This window comes from Lissotriton vulgaris, chromosome 10 (assembly GCF_964263255.1).
Source record: "Lissotriton vulgaris chromosome 10, aLisVul1.2, whole genome shotgun sequence".
In the NCBI taxonomy this organism is placed as follows: Eukaryota; Metazoa; Chordata; class Amphibia; order Caudata; family Salamandridae; genus Lissotriton; species Lissotriton vulgaris.
The window spans coordinates 606621084-606639086 of NC_141698.1; positions in this window are offsets into that span (position 1 = coordinate 606621084).

The following is an 18003-nucleotide window of genomic DNA, read 5'->3' on the forward strand; positions in this document are numbered from 1 at the left end:
ATAACCTGCCTAAACATCAAGACTTGGAACCTGTGGAACTTACCCCAGACTGTGGAGACCTAGCGATTTGGCTGATGCCCGGTGGAGCTACCATATAGTTAAAGAGGAGATGGGTTGTGGACCCCCCACCCACTACCGTCACCTATCCAGCCGGACCTTGGGCAGATTTTCCCCTCGTCTCTACACCCTATCTTCCTCCTACCCCTTTACCCTATCCCCTTACCCTTCCTTGCTCCATTCACCTTACGCCCTATGTTCTTTAAATGCCTTTCTTGATACTTATGTATATTTTTAACTGATGTAAATTGTAACATTATTATTCCTCATGTAAGGCGCTGATTCCTTTGGGTCTAGCCAGCGCTATATAATAACTCATTCATTATATTTGTTCCCCCATTTAGTACTCTTTCTCTACCTCCCTAGCTCCTATCCCCTCTCCCCTGAATCTCTCTTCTTGCTTGCTAGTCTGCCTAGCCCCCTGTCCTTTGTGCCCTTTGACTAAGTACTCCTTCTCCCCTTTTTGGGGAAAGATCCAATATTTATACTCTGGAGTCTCAGCGAACCAGCTGAGAGCTGAGAGAGTCCACCGCGCCAAGGATCCACTCACAGCTGAGGTATGGTATGGCACCCCTTGCCAAAGCACTCCCTCTCCCCTTTTAGGGGTAGGATCCAGTATGTAGGCCTTGGAGTCTCAGAGACCCCTCTGAGAGATTCCACTGCGTAAAGGGAGCCTCCAGCAACTGAGATAGGGAAGTGATACCACTTCCCCTGGGATATCTGCTTACTGGACTTTGGACGTTGCTTTGACTCATCTACCGGTTTGTGTCCCCGTCGCCCTTCCCCTACTCTTTCCATGCAGTGCCTTTCACCCTCCCCTCCTCTTTCCCGCCTTCATTACCTGTCTACTTCCCCAGCTCCTTCGTCCTCCGCTGAATTTTTCCCCCTGCCTGCTTTTCCTCTTCGTATTTGTGCTTATTGTTTAGCTTGACCTTACAAGTAACTATGTTGCCATGCTCTAATAACTGTGTAACCTTTGTAACGATGTAACCTGTAACTACAATCTGATGCTCATGCAAAGCGCTTTGATACCTCCGGGTCTAACCAGCGCTAAATAAAACCTTTAAATTAAATAAATAAATTAATTATACTCAGTGGTCCTTGATCTAATAGTCGTTAGTGTGGCGACATCTGACTCACTGTTATACTGTCTTTCAAGTTCACGGAGCTCCAATTCAAGTGCCCCATAGATCCCCAAAGTGACTTCAGAACCCCAGCTTGGAGTCCAATACACACCCCGCGGATCGTCACTTTTAACGCCTCCCACAAAGTGTCTAGACCTTCCACCGTGCCTGAATTATGTTCAAAGTACTGAGTGATAGCTTCCCTGACACTCTCCCTAAAACACTTGATCTTGCAGAGCTGAGGGTTGCAATTGCCACTGAAACAGTGGCGTGTATACCTAGGAATGAGCATAGTGAAAAGCGAAGGGGAATGATCAGAAAGTGCCTTGGGAAAATGGGTAACGTGTGTAACCTGCGAGTTTATGTCACTAGTGGTCAGCCAATAATCCAGGTGGGACCAAGGCTGATGTGCATAAGAGTGGCAAGTACCCTCCCGTGACCCAGGGTGTCTCAGCCGCCAAATATCTATGAGGGACAAGTTGTGTATCCCAGTCTGAACCACCTGCGCGGCTTTCTTAACCGTTGGATCAGATTTAGTGTGCCTGTTCAGCTCAGGGTTTAAGATTACATTAAAATCGCCACCACAGATAATGGCGGTTGGCTGCAGCCTGTAGACCTTGTTCCACAAGACATCATAAAAGGCAGAGTCATCCACATTAGGACCGTACACATTAATAATGGTGATCATCAGTCCACACAATTTCCCATGCACTATTATGTATCGACCATGCGTATCGGCTTCCACATGTAACGGTTCAAACACCAGATTTTTCTTAATTAAGATCATGACCCCCCCTCGCATATGAGGAATATGATGACACAAATTTGACACCCGCCCATCTAGTGGCAACGTTATTTGCTGCTTGTTTGGTTAAGTGAGTTTCCTGCAATAGTGCGACTTGCACATTGTGTCGATCTAAAAAAGCAAGAACCTGCCTGGTTTTCTTTATATTGTTCAATCCCCTGATATTCCACGTTATGCATGTTACCTTACCACCATTCAACAGTATCTATAGCATTTAGAATCATGACAAGAGCCGCAACTCCAGCACCCGCATTACACACATTACAGCCAACCCACCTCTGCACTTCGCTCCGCAAAAAACAACCCTGGATCAAATCCCCAACAAAGCCCCCACCCATTTAAGCATCCCAATTATGCTAAGACTCCCCAATACCAAAAATGCAAAAACAAATCCCCCCTCCCCACCCATCGAGAGAAGCTAGTCCTCTCACCGCCTACACCCATGCCTAAAATTTTTTGGGGGGTAATTCCCTCCTGGGGTACACCAGCCGCCCTCCGATCCCATGGTGGTACCTAGGGGGGTTGGCGGCAAGTTTGCGCTACCTTTCCAGCACATCCCACAGTCATGGTATCGACAGTAATATACGAAACATGAATGGAATCAAATACACAGTCGAAGGCACAAAAACCTCCCTCTACAGATAAACAGCAGAATGTGGCTCGCAGCAGTCCCTCCCCTACGTGCTAGTAGTCAGAGAGATGTGGACAATGCACAAAATAAAGTAACACAACATTGCAAAGCTAAGCGTCCCACCTCCCCCAACCATAGCCGAATACCACATCAAGGGCATTGTATTGATACTTAGCGGCCCCACCAAAAATCCCAGCAGGACAAAACATTTTCCATCCGAACAATACATATACAAGTGCATCCCAAAATGTCCAGCGCTCCCAACTCCCCTGCACTCAGAGTTCTTATCATGTTTTGTAACGGTTCCCAGTTCAGCTCTCGACCATAGTCCCAGCTAAGGATCATAAAGACTGTGGAAAAAAGAAATCAGTAACAGCAATAGTTAGATGGACAACTAACCACAATATTGGAGGAACATACGACCCGCAACAACATCCTAATCTTCCTTGTCCGCATCGACACCAGCCTGTTTGGTTGGAGCACGCCTTTCCAACTGCTTAATGTACTGCGGGGTCATGCAGATCCGAGGCTTGTTCCCATACATGATCTTGAGCCGAGCGGGATACAACATGGCATACTGTAGTTCCATATCCTGTAACTTCTTTTTGACTTGCTGAAACTCCCGCAGGGCCTGTTGAAGCGCAACTGTAAAGTCTGGAAACAATGCCACCTCCAGCCCTTGATAGCTAGTGGTGCCCAATTCTCTTGCACGCCGAAGAGCTACATCCCTGTCGTGATAACTTAAAGGTCTCGCAATGATAGGAAGCGGCGGCGCCCCTGGCACCGGACTTGGCGCAAGAGACCAGTGTGCTTTCTTCACCACAAGAATATTTGAGAAATGCTGCGCCCCCAGCATGGTTTTTAGCATGCCCTCCACACAAAGCTCCAACTTGCCTGTATTGGTGGATTCAGGCACTCCCGTGATGCACAAGTTGTTTCGGTGTGATCTCGCCTCTAAATCTTCCTTCTTGGCCCTTATAACTTCAAATATCTTGTCCATCTTAGAGCAGGACTTCATGACACATTCCACCATGTCCTCGACCGTCGAGATACGCTGTTCCGCTTCCGTCAGACGCACACCGTGTTTGTCTAACTTTGCTGTGTTGGTGTCCATACGCAAGTTTAGATTGTCTATCTTTCCATCTATAGTTTGAAGACTCTGCTGCATTGCCAGTAACACCTTTTCCAGCTTGGATCTGCTCCCAGATTCCATATCCGGTTCTGTGTCAGACGCTGCCTGCTTTTGCGTTTTCTTCAGGTGCTTATATTAGAATGAAAGCGTAGATTGCAAGTGCTTATCCGGCTTACCCATCGTGCCAGTGGAACACTCAATTGGTGGTCAGTGCACTGCAGCCACCAAGCTATCCGCAAGGTCAGGGCCACACGCCCGTGGTGTTGGTCGCCATCGGTGCATTCAAATACACTCTCAGTCCGAAAACAGGCCGCAGAGAGCAATCCCCCCCCAAAAAATGCTGTCACAGCTCCTGTGCAATATCAGCGCAGTTATACGTAACACCAGGAAGCCGCGGGCATATAGGCAAAAACGACAATCCACCATGCGGCACCACAGCAGGATCGCAGTTGAATTCCCCAGCAAACGTCACACCAAGCAATGAGGACCAGGCTTGCTCCGGAACGAATACCACGCCAGCTGCCTTCACTAGCAGTGTAGGTGCAACTTGAACAATCCAACCTCAGCGTTCGCAGTCCCCACCAATCTGCACAGCGTTGTCCAAGTGGGTAACTGGAAGAGCTATATGTGCCCCACAATCACTCTGACATAGTAGATGCCGTCATGAATATCAGCCAGAAAAAGGCGGATTGCCAGTCACTCTAGGAGCAGTAGTGCCCAGTAGCTCCTTGACACATCCCACCCTGTTATAAACCACAAAGTCCACAGTCCAAGTATCCCAAGGGGGCCCCCCGGTTCACAACATGCTCACCAACCAAGAGATACTCCAGCTCTCCGCTCGCAAAACTGCGTGACTCACCACCGCTCCGCTGACAGTAAACCCGACTCCAGCCAGGGTCACAGATCAATGCATCAGCCCCAGCCAGCGCCACCTCCAGTACCCGTAGCGGCCGCAAGACAACAGGCCTCTCTTCGATACCGGGGCTCGCAGTAGTAGTGACAGGGCCATGCTGCAACAGTCTTTCAGGCCGCCGCACTGCTCACCGCTAACAGAGTGCCTGACACCCTCAATCCTCCACAGTTGGGGCCACTCTCCCCAGTCAGCGCCGCCTCATATGTCTGCAAGGCCGACAGGACGTCCAGCCCTATTCCGGCACCGGGAGTTTCACATTAAGAGCAAAGCCCTGCCCCCTCGAGAGGTCCGGCCTCCGCACGCCTCCCCGCTGGCAAGCAACAGCTCGTGCTCCGGCCCCCACTGTCTCCAACGCCCACCTTTCAGCAGAGTGCTCCGTGCTGCGTCGGCTCAAAGTCGCAGGCCCCCTCTGTGCCTTCTCCAGCCACCACACTACAGACTACACTCCACTAGCAGTGGCGGCTCCAGGAAAGCCAGGTCTTGTCGGCGCCCGCCTCAACTCCAAACGGCCGTCATTTTACACGCCAAGCACCGGGGGCTGCGTATTAGCTTTCCCGCAGAGGCAGCAGCCGCATAAGTCACCACATCCTATGCAGCAAAGAATGTAGATTCCAACACGCTAATACTCCACCGCAGATGTCTGGGAGAAGTAGAGGATAATATACAGATTATGGACCTGAACAGCAGAGCTGCACTAACGTGTAGCCATCTTGTTTCGGGCTCACTAGCGCCCCCAGCGTTAAAGTTACTTGGGGGGAATTTAATGTTGCACACATGCTGGTACGGGAGGTTGTTATACACATGTTAAATACTGTGGCATTTGATCCGTGACTTCTATTACACTGATGTACCGTACAATTTCTCAATAAAGGTTTTTGAAACTTTAAAAAAGAAAACGTTTTATAAAAATGAAATCATATAAAATTATTGAGTTTTTTTAGTGAAATGTCCCAGTTTAATATTTTCACATATTCGCTGTTGTTTGTTCGGAGCACCGGTTGAGTACTACTCCTGCAGACATCTATCAGAAGGACTATGTCTACTTTATTGCATTTTTTGAGTCTGCCTACTTGACAATGTGTGACCACAGCAATCCTGTGAGGTATTCAAAAACGAGGGTTTCTGTCAATATGATGTCACTGAAAGTACCGTTATAAATGCGTCACTGAAAGTACTGTGAAAAATAATTTGCAGACAACTTTCTGTGGGTCCTGCTGCTGAAAGAACCTGCAAAGCACCTGGTTGTTTGTGCCGGGAAAGGGAGGAATCCCAACAGCCACTCAGAACCCTCCCAGAAAGCACCAACTCTTTTAGAAAAAAGACGTTCATGGAAAGTGAGAGAATGTCCAAGCAAGACAGGAAATGAGGACTTCTATGGCTACAGCCCCACCACTTAGGGAGAGGATGTGGTGTTACTAGAGCTGCTAACCTTTGAAATGGAGAGCAAGATTTGAGTATCAGCAACACTCAACATTCTGTGATTCTGGGCAAATCACTTAATCTCTATCAGCCAGATTCATGAAGGTGAATTGCGCTCGCAAAGGGCCAGATTCTCAGAATCTGGTCCTTTGCAAGCGCAATTTTTGCATTTGGGATTCATCATCCCAAATGCAAAAATCGGTAGTAGCGATTTCGCTATTTTGCGAGGAATTACATTTAAGGAATCCCTATTTGAGATTCCTTAAATGCAATTCATCATCCATTTTACAATTGCGAATTCGCAATTTCGGCCCGCTATTTACCGCAAGGTCAAACCTCGTGGTAAATAGCGAAAACTTAGAAAAATGCTTTTAAAAGCATTTTTCTAAGTTTCATGTTGCACACACACATGTCCTTTGGACATGCGTGTGCGCAACACCTGTTTAAATTTGCATTTAAGGGGTGCTACAGGGTGTCCTTTGGACACCCCTGGCACCCTTTAAATCGCTATTTTATTTGCGATTAGCTAATTGCTAATCGCAAATAAGGAATACTCCCCATTCATTCCTATGGGCCTTTTGGCCCATAGGAATGAATGGGGAGTTATTCCTTATTTGCGATTAGCAATTTGCTAATCGCAAATAAGGAATTTGTAGGAATCGCATTTTATTTTGCGATTCCTACATGAATCCCGTTTTGCGAGTCTGTAATAGCGATTCCTTATGAATCGCTATTAAAGACTCGCAAAAAGGGTCTTTGATGAATCAGGCTGTAAGTGCTTAAAACATATTTGAAAACATCTGACCTTGTGTAATGTAATTGGGACGCATGTAAAGTGCTCCAATGCCCTTAGGCAGAGCTTGCACAAAATTAAACTGCAATTATACATTTTTTAAAATTTAGTAGGGGGTCTGAATTACTCCCTCTCTAAAAGCGCCCTGTAGATTTAACTACATGTCTGCTACACCTTTGGTTTGTATATTCACCCCGTCCACACGGAGGGCATTTTGGAGTTGGGCAGTGCAGCAAGGCACCTTGCTGTGCTAACCTATGCCAACAAGAAAGAGCAGGAATATACCATATTTAAGCAATATGGAGGGCGCCTGTCCTTTCTGCCAGTGCTGGCGGCATTTCAGCAGCCTAGCAACAAAGTAGGCACTCTTGCACAATAGTGAGTGCAAGGATGTCTCTTGTGCAGACAGGATTGTTTTTGCGTTGGAAGTGGCACCTTCCTGCACAAAAACAAAGCTAATACACGTTTTTCTCTTCCCATGTGTGCTGCAGAATGGCGTACACGTAGAAAGAGGAAAAATACGAGGAGGTGTTAACATTTGGTGCTTCCCCATGTTTACATGCCTTTGTAAATATGGGGCAACGTCAAATTCAATGGGTTTTGTGTAGGAAAACCCACCTCAACGCCCATGGAACGCCTACCGGGGGCAAGGCAGGGTGGCTTTGCGTGGCTTCCTAAATCTTTATGAGAGCCCTGAATCATGCAGGTACCAATTTGCATGGTGCAAAAGTGACGCTTGGCTCTCATAAATAAGCCCTGGAGACTCTTTGTGCTTGCCCATGTTTTCTAATTGACACTGCCGGCCCTCTTGTGACTGCAATGATGAATCCTTTACACTTGCGCCATTGACATTACCTAAGAACCATGGGCAAGCATGCAGCCAATCTGCAATACCAGAGTGCACAGAAAGTGCCAGATCTAGCGCTAGTTCCTGCGGATGTCCCTTCAAACGTTTGTACCTTGAAGAAGAAAATATATATATATTTATATATATATTCACTGAAAAAAAACCAAAGGTTACCGGGACGTTATAATTAGGTTCAGATTTAATTTGTGCAAAACCCGTGAAATTCAGCAGTTATAGTTACCTGACCTAACTATAACTTATGCCCCTGCAATGCACTGCTTATGATCTCAGATATTACATCACTCATGACATGGTCAGTGACATTGCCACATTTTAAAACTCATAAGAGTTCCCTCGGACACCCCTACTATGCACCCATAGGGTCAGGGTATCTCTACCCTGCCCCTTTCCGAACTATTTAGTCTCAAAACTCATCCCTGAGACAATGGGTGCTGCAACTTTCTTCACCAGATGCGGTAAGCCAATCACAGAACTTCTGGCACGAGGGGTCGGAAAGCTCTGCTTATGCATTGCGGAGGGTCAGCGCTTCTAGATATCTAATTTTGGATTTCCTTTAATATCTCCAAAACTGCTGAATTGATTTACACCAATTTACAATAAGGTCACTTTATGTACCAACAGCAACCGTTCTGCCAAATTTGGTGTAATTCTGTTTAGCGATTCAGGCTGCACTCATGCTCAAAATTCCTATGGGATTTAACATGGAAAATGCTAATTTTTTGACCCCCCCCCCTTTTTCTTAGCCCCGCTTTACGGATGACCCCAAAACATTCTAGGCACAACAAGAATCACAGGTACACTTTTTTGGGGTAAAGATATTGGCAAGTCATAAAACGCTTTTCCTATAGAAACAAGGTCCTAACTATAACTACCTACTGGCGAATGCCAGGAGGTTATATATATATAAATATCTATCAACAAGGTACATATGTGGAGTTAGGTAAAGAAAATCTATACATTCCCACCTATCATTATGTTGGTCCAGATATTTTTGTCACAATATTGCTGCCACTCGATATTCTGGATCTACACCATCTGGAGCTTACTGTTCCTCTCGGACACATGCTGCTGATTCATTAAATTACAGGAATACCCGTTCCAAGAATAACAAAAAAAACAGGACTGCTGGCATAGGCTGACCAAGAGCTGTGCCTAGGAAGTCAATGGCGCAGCTCTGCCAGCGCAGCTCTCTGCCATATGTGATGTAGACTCCATTAATCTTTCATCAAGGACAAATGGCTCAAATATTTCTCAAGGTTATTCCAACATCCTGCATTTATGATAATCTCTCTGCTGCTTATATAAACCTGAAAATTCTTTTGCTTACAAAAACAAGCTGTATTCTCACTAAGTAAAATGACAAGGCCAGGATTATAGAATAGTTTTTGGTGGGAGATTTGATAACCCTGTGACCTTCACCACCTTCTCCCCAACCACAAAGTATTTTTCAAGAGCATATGGATTCTTTCCTCCCCAAAAATAATTCATAGATTAATACAATGTAAAAATCACTTTAACTGATTGATCGGTGTTATACCCCAAATATATTTTCAAAATGATTAACCCCTTGCATGCTGATGACGGCCCCCATCCGTCATTGACTACGGCGCTCGTGTGCTGATGACGGCTGGGGGCCGTCATAAACCCGCCCACTCGCAATTTTGCCGCACAGGCGCGGAATCGCGGCAGCATGCAAGGGTTCAAAGGTAAATGGTGCATTTTAAAACACACTAGGCTAGTACCTCTAGTTAAAAATTGTAGTTCAAAGGAAGTAGCTATATTTAAGGGTTCTTGTGAGAAACATAATTATTAATTGGGATGGGTGGTATTCCACCAAAAGTAATAAGGTCACTAATCCTAGTAGCTGTGGTGCAGAGCAAACAGGCTTATCTTAAGAAAATGTTTAACGCATTTAGTAGAACCAATTAAAATTCCACTCTAATTTATCAATATAAAGAATAAAGATTAATTTAACAAGCAAAATAATAGCTAAACAACAAAAATACAAAGAGAACCAGAGACATGAATTTTGTCCCGGTTGGAGGTTTCACCCTTGGCTTTTTTCCCTGGAAGTCAAAATCGTTCAGCGTTGCACGGCAGCAGTCTGTATCCAAAGAGGGCTAAATGACATGATATTGGTGTTGGGCAAGGTCCAGGTAAAGTTTTTGGTTTCAGCGGGAAAAGCTCACAGCGGGAATAATTCTGATTTTGCGCCCATTTAAGTCCTCTTGCAGGCCAGATACTTTTGCCGCCTTCACCTGGTCAAGAATTCTACTTTTGGCCTTAGGGGGGCATTTACTTAAATTCATGCAATCTAAGTTGCTGCGCTGCGTTGAGTGAAAGGGAGACAGCAGAAAGCACCGTATCAACTAATATATGGCACATTTCTGCTGTTTCCTTGTACATTCGCACTGTGTGCTGCCTAGCGCCAATGCAGGAACCCCTGCACCATGGTGCAAGGGTGTCTGCGCTACAGGCAGATAAAGAGGGAGTAACAAGGTGAAAACATGATATTTCTCTTTGATGCAACTGGTTCAGGGAGGCAAAGCATTTTGACGCATTCCCTGGGTCACTTACCGCAGTAAATCTAGGAATGCGGCAAACTCCATGGGTGGTTGCTTGGGAACACCCATGTTCCACCCATGGAATGTCTCTCTGACGTCATGTAATGCAAGAAAGCGCCATGCTAGCTGGCTTTGCATGGGTTAGTGGATCTCTAAAATGATTTTTCGTCAGGGTTACGCCACAAGAGTGGCGCAACCCTGATGCAAGACCTTAATAAATCTGCCCCTAGTCTCTTTTTCAGAGCTCGGAACCCTCCAGCGGGGCAAGGCTGTTTGCTGTAGCCAAAGAGGACTCAGTGAGGCCAGATACCTTCCTGATGAGGTATCGCTGAATTGGATTCTTTGCTGCAGAAAAGCTTAGAGTGGGAGAAACATGCTTCTTCTGTTGAGCGGCAATGCACCTCAAACAGATTAGCTTGGGAGGTCGGTCCCGTACTTCTGGGGGTCTGGCGTCCAAAAATGTTGTTAGTACAGGTGTGTCAGAGATGTTAGGGGAAGTACACTTTAACAGTGCCTCAGAGAAAGCACTGGGGGGGGGGGGGTCAAGACTTACTCCAACAGAGGACACTAGAAGGGTCCAGGTCAGGTGCTGTTGAAATGTCAGGTAGGCTTTTCAGGAAAAATACATATTGCAGCTTGTTGTGGCTCTGTGTCTTTCACAAAAGGTCAGTCAACTAAACCTTGGAATCCACTTCTTTGTACAGGGTACAACTCTGAGCAGGCCCCACACCTCAGGAGATCTCACAGGTATCAAATGGCAGGTTTAGTCCTTCTGGTGTTCATCCACATGTCCAGGGTGTGCTGAAGAGGGTCCCAGGGAATGCCACATTTATGTCTGGCACTAGCGAATGGCTGAGGGTGACTCTCAGCCACTCTCTATAAATAGGGAAAAAGTTCCCAGGGCAAATCCTACACACCTTTGCAGCAGTTTCTGCAATCTCTAGTGCAAACAATCCAACAGTGACCCTCTCTGCCTAAATCCAAGATGATGAAATCCTGCTCCCCTTGTGCAGAACCGGTCTACCCACCCCAGACATGTGGCCTCGGAAATGAGAAATGCCTCCACTATGGTCACTTCAAACCAGTTCTGGGGAGAGCTCCCTCCCTTTGATAATTAGAGACTGCCTGACTGGGAATCTAAGACCGGATCTTTAGAGCAGACTGATGAAGGGTTTTTAGTGTCCAAGGAGAGCTAGGCGCTCTGCTAGTTAACTCATGTCTGTGTAACAAGAGTATAAGTATGGTTGTAATAGGTGAGGGGATAAGCCTTATAACCCCTCAATTGTGTGTGGGAAAATCACTCACATTTTACAAATTAAATCCAAATCCTAGGTACACATAGCGGTATTCAAAACAGTATGTAAATTGTTACAAGGTCTCAAACATAGAATAAACAATTAAAATTCTTGTTGTAAGTCGGATGTTGTTTATTTCTTATTTGTTTCATGGAGCCAAAGAGAAAAACAGGAAAACCAGCCGACACGTGTTTCGTCGCATATGGAAAATATTTCTGCAACTTCCTCAGGACTGGGAAGGACACAAAGGGTATGGGTGACACATATATTAGGGATAACATAAATTGAAAATCAAACGTGGTAACACTGTAATAGTTTCTTGTGACATCATCCAACTCATAGTGGAAACCCTCAACACCGTAAAAACGAGTGAGCATAAACACAAGATTCAAAAATTAAAATAGCACCCTGTAACTATGTGTCTATGGCTAAAAATTATGTATATATTCGGACAAGATGGAAGTCCTCATCCTCGGCCCATCCATCTCCGCCTGGGATGACTCCTGGTGGCCCCCTGCCCTGGGCCCCCCACCCAAGCCCACGGACCACGCACGCAACCTGGGCTTCATCCTTGACTCCTCCCTCACGATGGCCAGACAAGTCAACACTGTGACTTCCTCCTGCTTCAACACCCTCCGCATGCTCCAAAAAATCTTCCGCTGGATCCCCACCAGAACCAGGAAAATGGTCTCCCAGGCACTGGTCACCAGCCGTCTGGACTACGGGAACACCCTCTACGCTGGGACCACTGCCAAACTTCAGAAAAGACTCCAACGCATCCAGAACGCATCAGCACGACTCGTCCTGGACATCCCCCGACACAGCCACATCTCCACCCACCTGAGAGACCTGCACTGGCTCCCAGTCAGCAAGAGGATCACGTTCAGACTCCTCACCCACTCACACAAGGCTCTCCACGACTTAGGCCCCGAATAACTCAACAACCCCCTCTCGTTCTACACGCCAACCCGCCAGCTCCGCTCCACCAGCCTCGCCCTCGCCACCATCCCACGGACCTGCAGAGCCACCACCGGAGGAAGATTCTTCTCCTACCTGGCGGCAAAGACTTGGAACGCCCTCCCCACCCACCTGCGACTCACCCAGGACCATCTCTCCTTCAGGAAGCACCTTAAGACCTGGCTTTTCGAGTAGTAGCGCCCCCCACCCCCTTCCCAGCGCCTTGAGACCCAAGCGGGTGAGTAGCGTGCTCTATAAATGTTATTGATTGATTGATTGATATAGTGTGCGGCACACCGGAATATTGGTTAAACGTTTACTGGATAAGCTCTGATTGGCTGTTTCTGGGTGCCTCCGGGTGATATCCCCTCTGACCATGGGGGGGTCATAAATTGTGAACACACCAAAAATTTCAGATTGTACATTAATCCGCTGATGAAGGGCATGGGTCCCGAAATGCATGGGGATATATACATCGCAATTTGAGTTGGAATCAAATGATAGAGCGATTGTTATATGTTATTGAAAATTGATGAAATCAATCTGCAACGTGACAGCTTTGAACATTACAAAGAAATGACCTAAACAAAGTTTGGAATAAAGAAGTTATTGCATTGATCTACAACGAGTAGTTGAGAATTATTACACTCATGAAAACGGATTACATTGCTATTAACCACAGAGACAACGTCTCATAAGGAGTGCCTGTGGGTACAGTGCCATTTGGTTGGTGTTGCATTTTCGGTGTGTTCTATGTCTAAAAATACAGACCCATAAGAAGACTTTTCGAGCACCTAATAAAGTTAATTTATACTAATAAAAGCTTGGCGAGGATATTGCAGTGGGTGTGAACGTACTTTTGAGATTTGACGAATACAGGACACCTAACTAGCAAATACTGATCTACCTGTATACGGAGGATAACCAACTATGTCGTCTGTATACAAAAGGCAGAAAGAGAGGAGGGGGACAAAGAAACAACTTTAAGAATAGAGACTCATGGTGAGTTGAGAGAGTTGGGTTACACTCTAAGATTTCCAAAGAGGAAATTAAAAGAAGAAGGGGGAGATAAAAAGTCAATCGAGCGCTTACCGCTCAGCCGATGATAATTCCAACTCGGCTGGGCTATACAATTTCAGCAGTGTTCGTTGACTCTAGCAATGCCTAGGGATGAAGAGTGAAAATATATTTTCAAATGAACTGCATGTGCAGTCAAGTGGAACGTTCGGAAGTATAAGGATTAGGTGTAAGGCTGGAAAACGCTTATGGTAACGAAGAGCGCTCACCAATGTGCCTGTGACCATAATCATCGAAGTCCTTGAATACTGGACAAGAGTAATTTGTAACCTGTATTGAAACAATACAGAATAGTGCAGGGGAGTAAATAACTCAAAAGAGCTGAGTTAGTCGCAAAGTAATTAGGGTCAGAAACGTAATAAAAGGTCAAAGGAAAGTTACTATGGTATTGGTTACTTTCCACATTGTCGGTGCCGTGAGGGAAGATCCATGTGTTCAGGAAGTTTCTTGGTGCAGTAAAAAGATCTGAAATCCGATCGTCTCATGTTAGCATCAAGTTAAGTGTACGGTGTACGAGCAAATGTTTTAAAATTGGGGGCGCCGCCGGTCTTACTTGAAGCGTGTATGCTAGAACGCCTCACTGCTTTCCGGGTTGTTGACACGTGATCACTAGGCCAGAAGCGGTATTCAAGCTGCCGGTGAGGACCCCTGAAAAAGCTAGAACTTCTCTCTAATTGTTGTCCTACCTCTGTTTGCAGAAGCGAAATGAGGTATCAAGCCAGCCGATAGGAGTAGTGTGAATCTCACTTTTGTGTCAAAACAACAACTTTATTGATGTGTTTGGGTAAAGCAAAGAGACCACAAAATTGATTGTCTCTTAATTCTAAGTCGCTATCTAAAGTCTTATGAAAAATTAAGTTGACGGTTTGGAAAGAAAAGCAACAGTAAATTAAGAGGTAAGAAAGGAGGGAATCATTTTTTGTGTTTTATGTCAATAACGAAAGGTTTGTTTGAAAATATTGTCTATGAATGTGAAATTTGTACAGATAATAAAATGCGCTTGTCATCAAAACCAATGTATACCAAAGTAGGGGGTCCCACAAAACCATTGGGTTTGTATTACAGCTTGTGTATTGCGAGTATGAGGTGTACGAGTATCAGCGCCAAGACACCTCTGGGTAATCGTGTGCCATAGAAGTTAAAATAACATAACAATTCTCAAGCATTAAAGAGTAAGAAATTAATTTAGAGACTGCCTCTCAGTGTTTCTGGAGATTGTGACAAAACAAAAAATGTTGACATGTGACCGTTCTTAAAACATATGTGTGACAACTGTAAGAATACAAACTATCATAAGTCCGAAATCACGTCAATGGGAAAAAATGCGAGTATGAGGTGTACAATATCAATTCTCATGCATTAAGGTGTAAGAAATTAATTAAAAGACCGCCTCTCAGTGTTGCGGAAGATAGTGCCACGAAGAGACATTCTAACATGTGACCGTTCTTAAAACATATGTACAACAACTATATGAAATCACGTCGATGGGAAAAACATTTTAGCATGTGATTATTATATTGGTTGCATGTGTTAGTAGTTATGAACATTTTCGAGCACAAAGGTGGAGGTATGGAGCATCATATACGGGATGTCAAGAACCTGTAATGAAAGCTCTTTGTAAAGAGACAGCCTGTCAGCGAAGGGTTGGTTCTTTCCTTATCTCCTGTTCACTCGTGGATTAAACATACTGATATGATGCATATTAATAACAACAACAGGGGGTGACAAAATTAATAATGGTCACCTAAGAAAGTACTGCATTTCGTGGTCACAATTAAGACCATGTTCTACTGTCCGTAAGCGCATGATCCACATGGCTTCGGTGCATCTAAGTTTGAGTTCTCTGTTGCCCTCAAGTATATTTGGTTGGGTAACATCAATACCGAAGAAGGAAACACTTTTGTCTTCCCCCTGTGAAGGACATGCCGCTGCGTGTAATGCTACCGGATATCTAGCGACCTGTTGGTGGATGGCCTGGATATGATCCGTATTTCTGTCCTACTGACTGGTTGGTTTTGTTGTGTGAGAATTCGACTCCGTAATGTGTCTGATATGTGTACATTCATCATTTTGTTCTCAGCCTTCCTGATGGTTTTGGGTGTGTAGCCTCTCTTAGAAAACCTTTACATTATGTGTGCGAAACATGTATGAAAGTCTGTCTCTTCAATACAGTTCCCCCTAGCTCTCAAAAATTCCCCATAGGGTATGGCTTGGATCTGGTGCGGAGGATGGAAACTGTCTGCATGCAAGATTGCATTGCATGAAGTTTCCTTGTGAAACAGTCTACTGTGGAGTTGGTCATTTTTAATGTAGAGTTCCGCATCCAAAAATCTGATTCTCAAGGTGCTGGATTCCATGGTAAATCTCATTCCCCATGTGATGGTGTTTAGATGTTTAAAAAACTCTTCTAACCTGTCTTGTGTGCCAGACCAGAGAAGGAGACAATCATCAATGTATCACTCTATACTAGCATTAAACCTGACCTGGGATTTGGGTCCAGATTTTTGTACTGGGATAATGTTTGACATTGTTCAATATTCTTTCCATCAATTGTTTTTTGCAGTGATAAAAATGATGCATCCCATTTCTGGAAAATTATAAATGCACCTTTTTTTGTAGAGGATCACTAAACTAGCTTGAACACAATCACCCCAATGCATTTGTGGGTGGCACATTTCTCTAAGGTGTATGGTAGCACTATGTCCTAAGATGTGAACAAACAATGCCTTGAATGGTCAATCCTAAAAAAATAGAGATTTTCTCGGAATTTCCTTAAAGGAGGTAAACCTGGCCATTGAACAGAGCCCAAGAAACAAAGCACCTGGCCGGATAGGGCTCCTGTTGACCTGTTCAAAGTAACATAGATCTATGGCTCCCAGTATTAGTGAATTTGCTGAGGAGTGCAACACACACTGGCCCACTCACCTCATTGTCCAACTCAATCATTGTGCCTATATTCAAGAAGGGAGATTAGGCAGATCCTTGTTGTTATCACCCTATCTCCATGTTGGACTCCACTGCCAAAGTGCTGGGAAAAGTTCTCTTAGAAAGATTGGAGGTGTGGGCCACCAGAAAGGTATACTTTCTGAGGCACAATATGAGCTCAGACAAGACCAGGGTGTCATAGTTCAATGCTTGATTCTTCACCTTTTAATTAGAAAATATGCTAAGTAGAAGAGGGGTTGTTTATATGTAGCGTTCATGGAACTGTGTTCCACGTTCGACTGTGTCAACCGAGCCAATTTATGGGAGAGGATTCTAGAAATGGGAGTGGATCCTTCGATTGTGCATTTGTTGACCCAACTTCACACAGATGTGACAGGATGCAGCAGGGACAGTGAGTGCACTACCCCAATTAAGATTGGGTGGGGCGTTAGGTTTGTGTCTTGGTGCCCTCTCTTTCACTGGTATAACGAAACTTTAAGGGGCCCACCTGCAGGGCGCGTGGAAGAGGCCCCTCAGGACTCAATTATGGGCTCTCTGACCAGAGTAGTGTGCTGAGGGGGCCCCCTGGAGTGCCCTGCACCGCGAGGGCTGTGGAGGCCTGTGTTACACCTCTGCTTTCTTTTCTGCCTGTGCATTAATGATCTTGTTACATCTCTGCCACCCGTAAAGGCAGATACACCTAGGCTGTTATATGTTGTGATTGTGTCATACACTCCAGAACAAGGTAGGGCTACAGAAGCTACTGGACAACTTTGCTTGTTTATGAATAAAGTGGGCCTGCCCATTAACAACTCATCTTATCTTATACTATGATCTCTGGCGGGCCTAATGGTAAATCGCGATCTCATTATGTGAACAAGACCAGGCCGCTCTGTGTACTGACTTTTTTTTATATTTGGGGGTTCCTTTTGATAATATAGGCCTCGGGGTGCACGTGGTGAAAGTTAGGAAGACCCAACTTGACAGGTCTATTATTGCTATCTTTAAGTTTGCTGCCAAACTAGGCTCTAAACCCCTGGATGCATTGAAAAGCGTATATAAGGTCAGATGCATCTCAGTGGCCACAAATGGTTCGGGCAGCTGGGTTCATCTCTGACACAAAACAAATTCCTTTCAGCCAAAATGCCTTTTTAAGAAAGTTGTTATCTGTCTCCGCTGTACCCACCTATGCCTGTCATGCAGAGTTGTGGTTATTGCATATTGAGGATCGGATACAACTTACACCCTAAATGTTATGCTTACGATTTATACCAAAACAGAAACATTGCTCAATAAAGCCATAGTTAATGACTGTCTGAGGTTTGATGAAGTCAACAACGATCCATGGCTCATATTTGTCGAGAACCAACTTTGTTCGATTGGGCGTGTAGATCTCTTTAACACCCGACAGAGCATTGGTTCATCAACCAAAAAACATGTCAA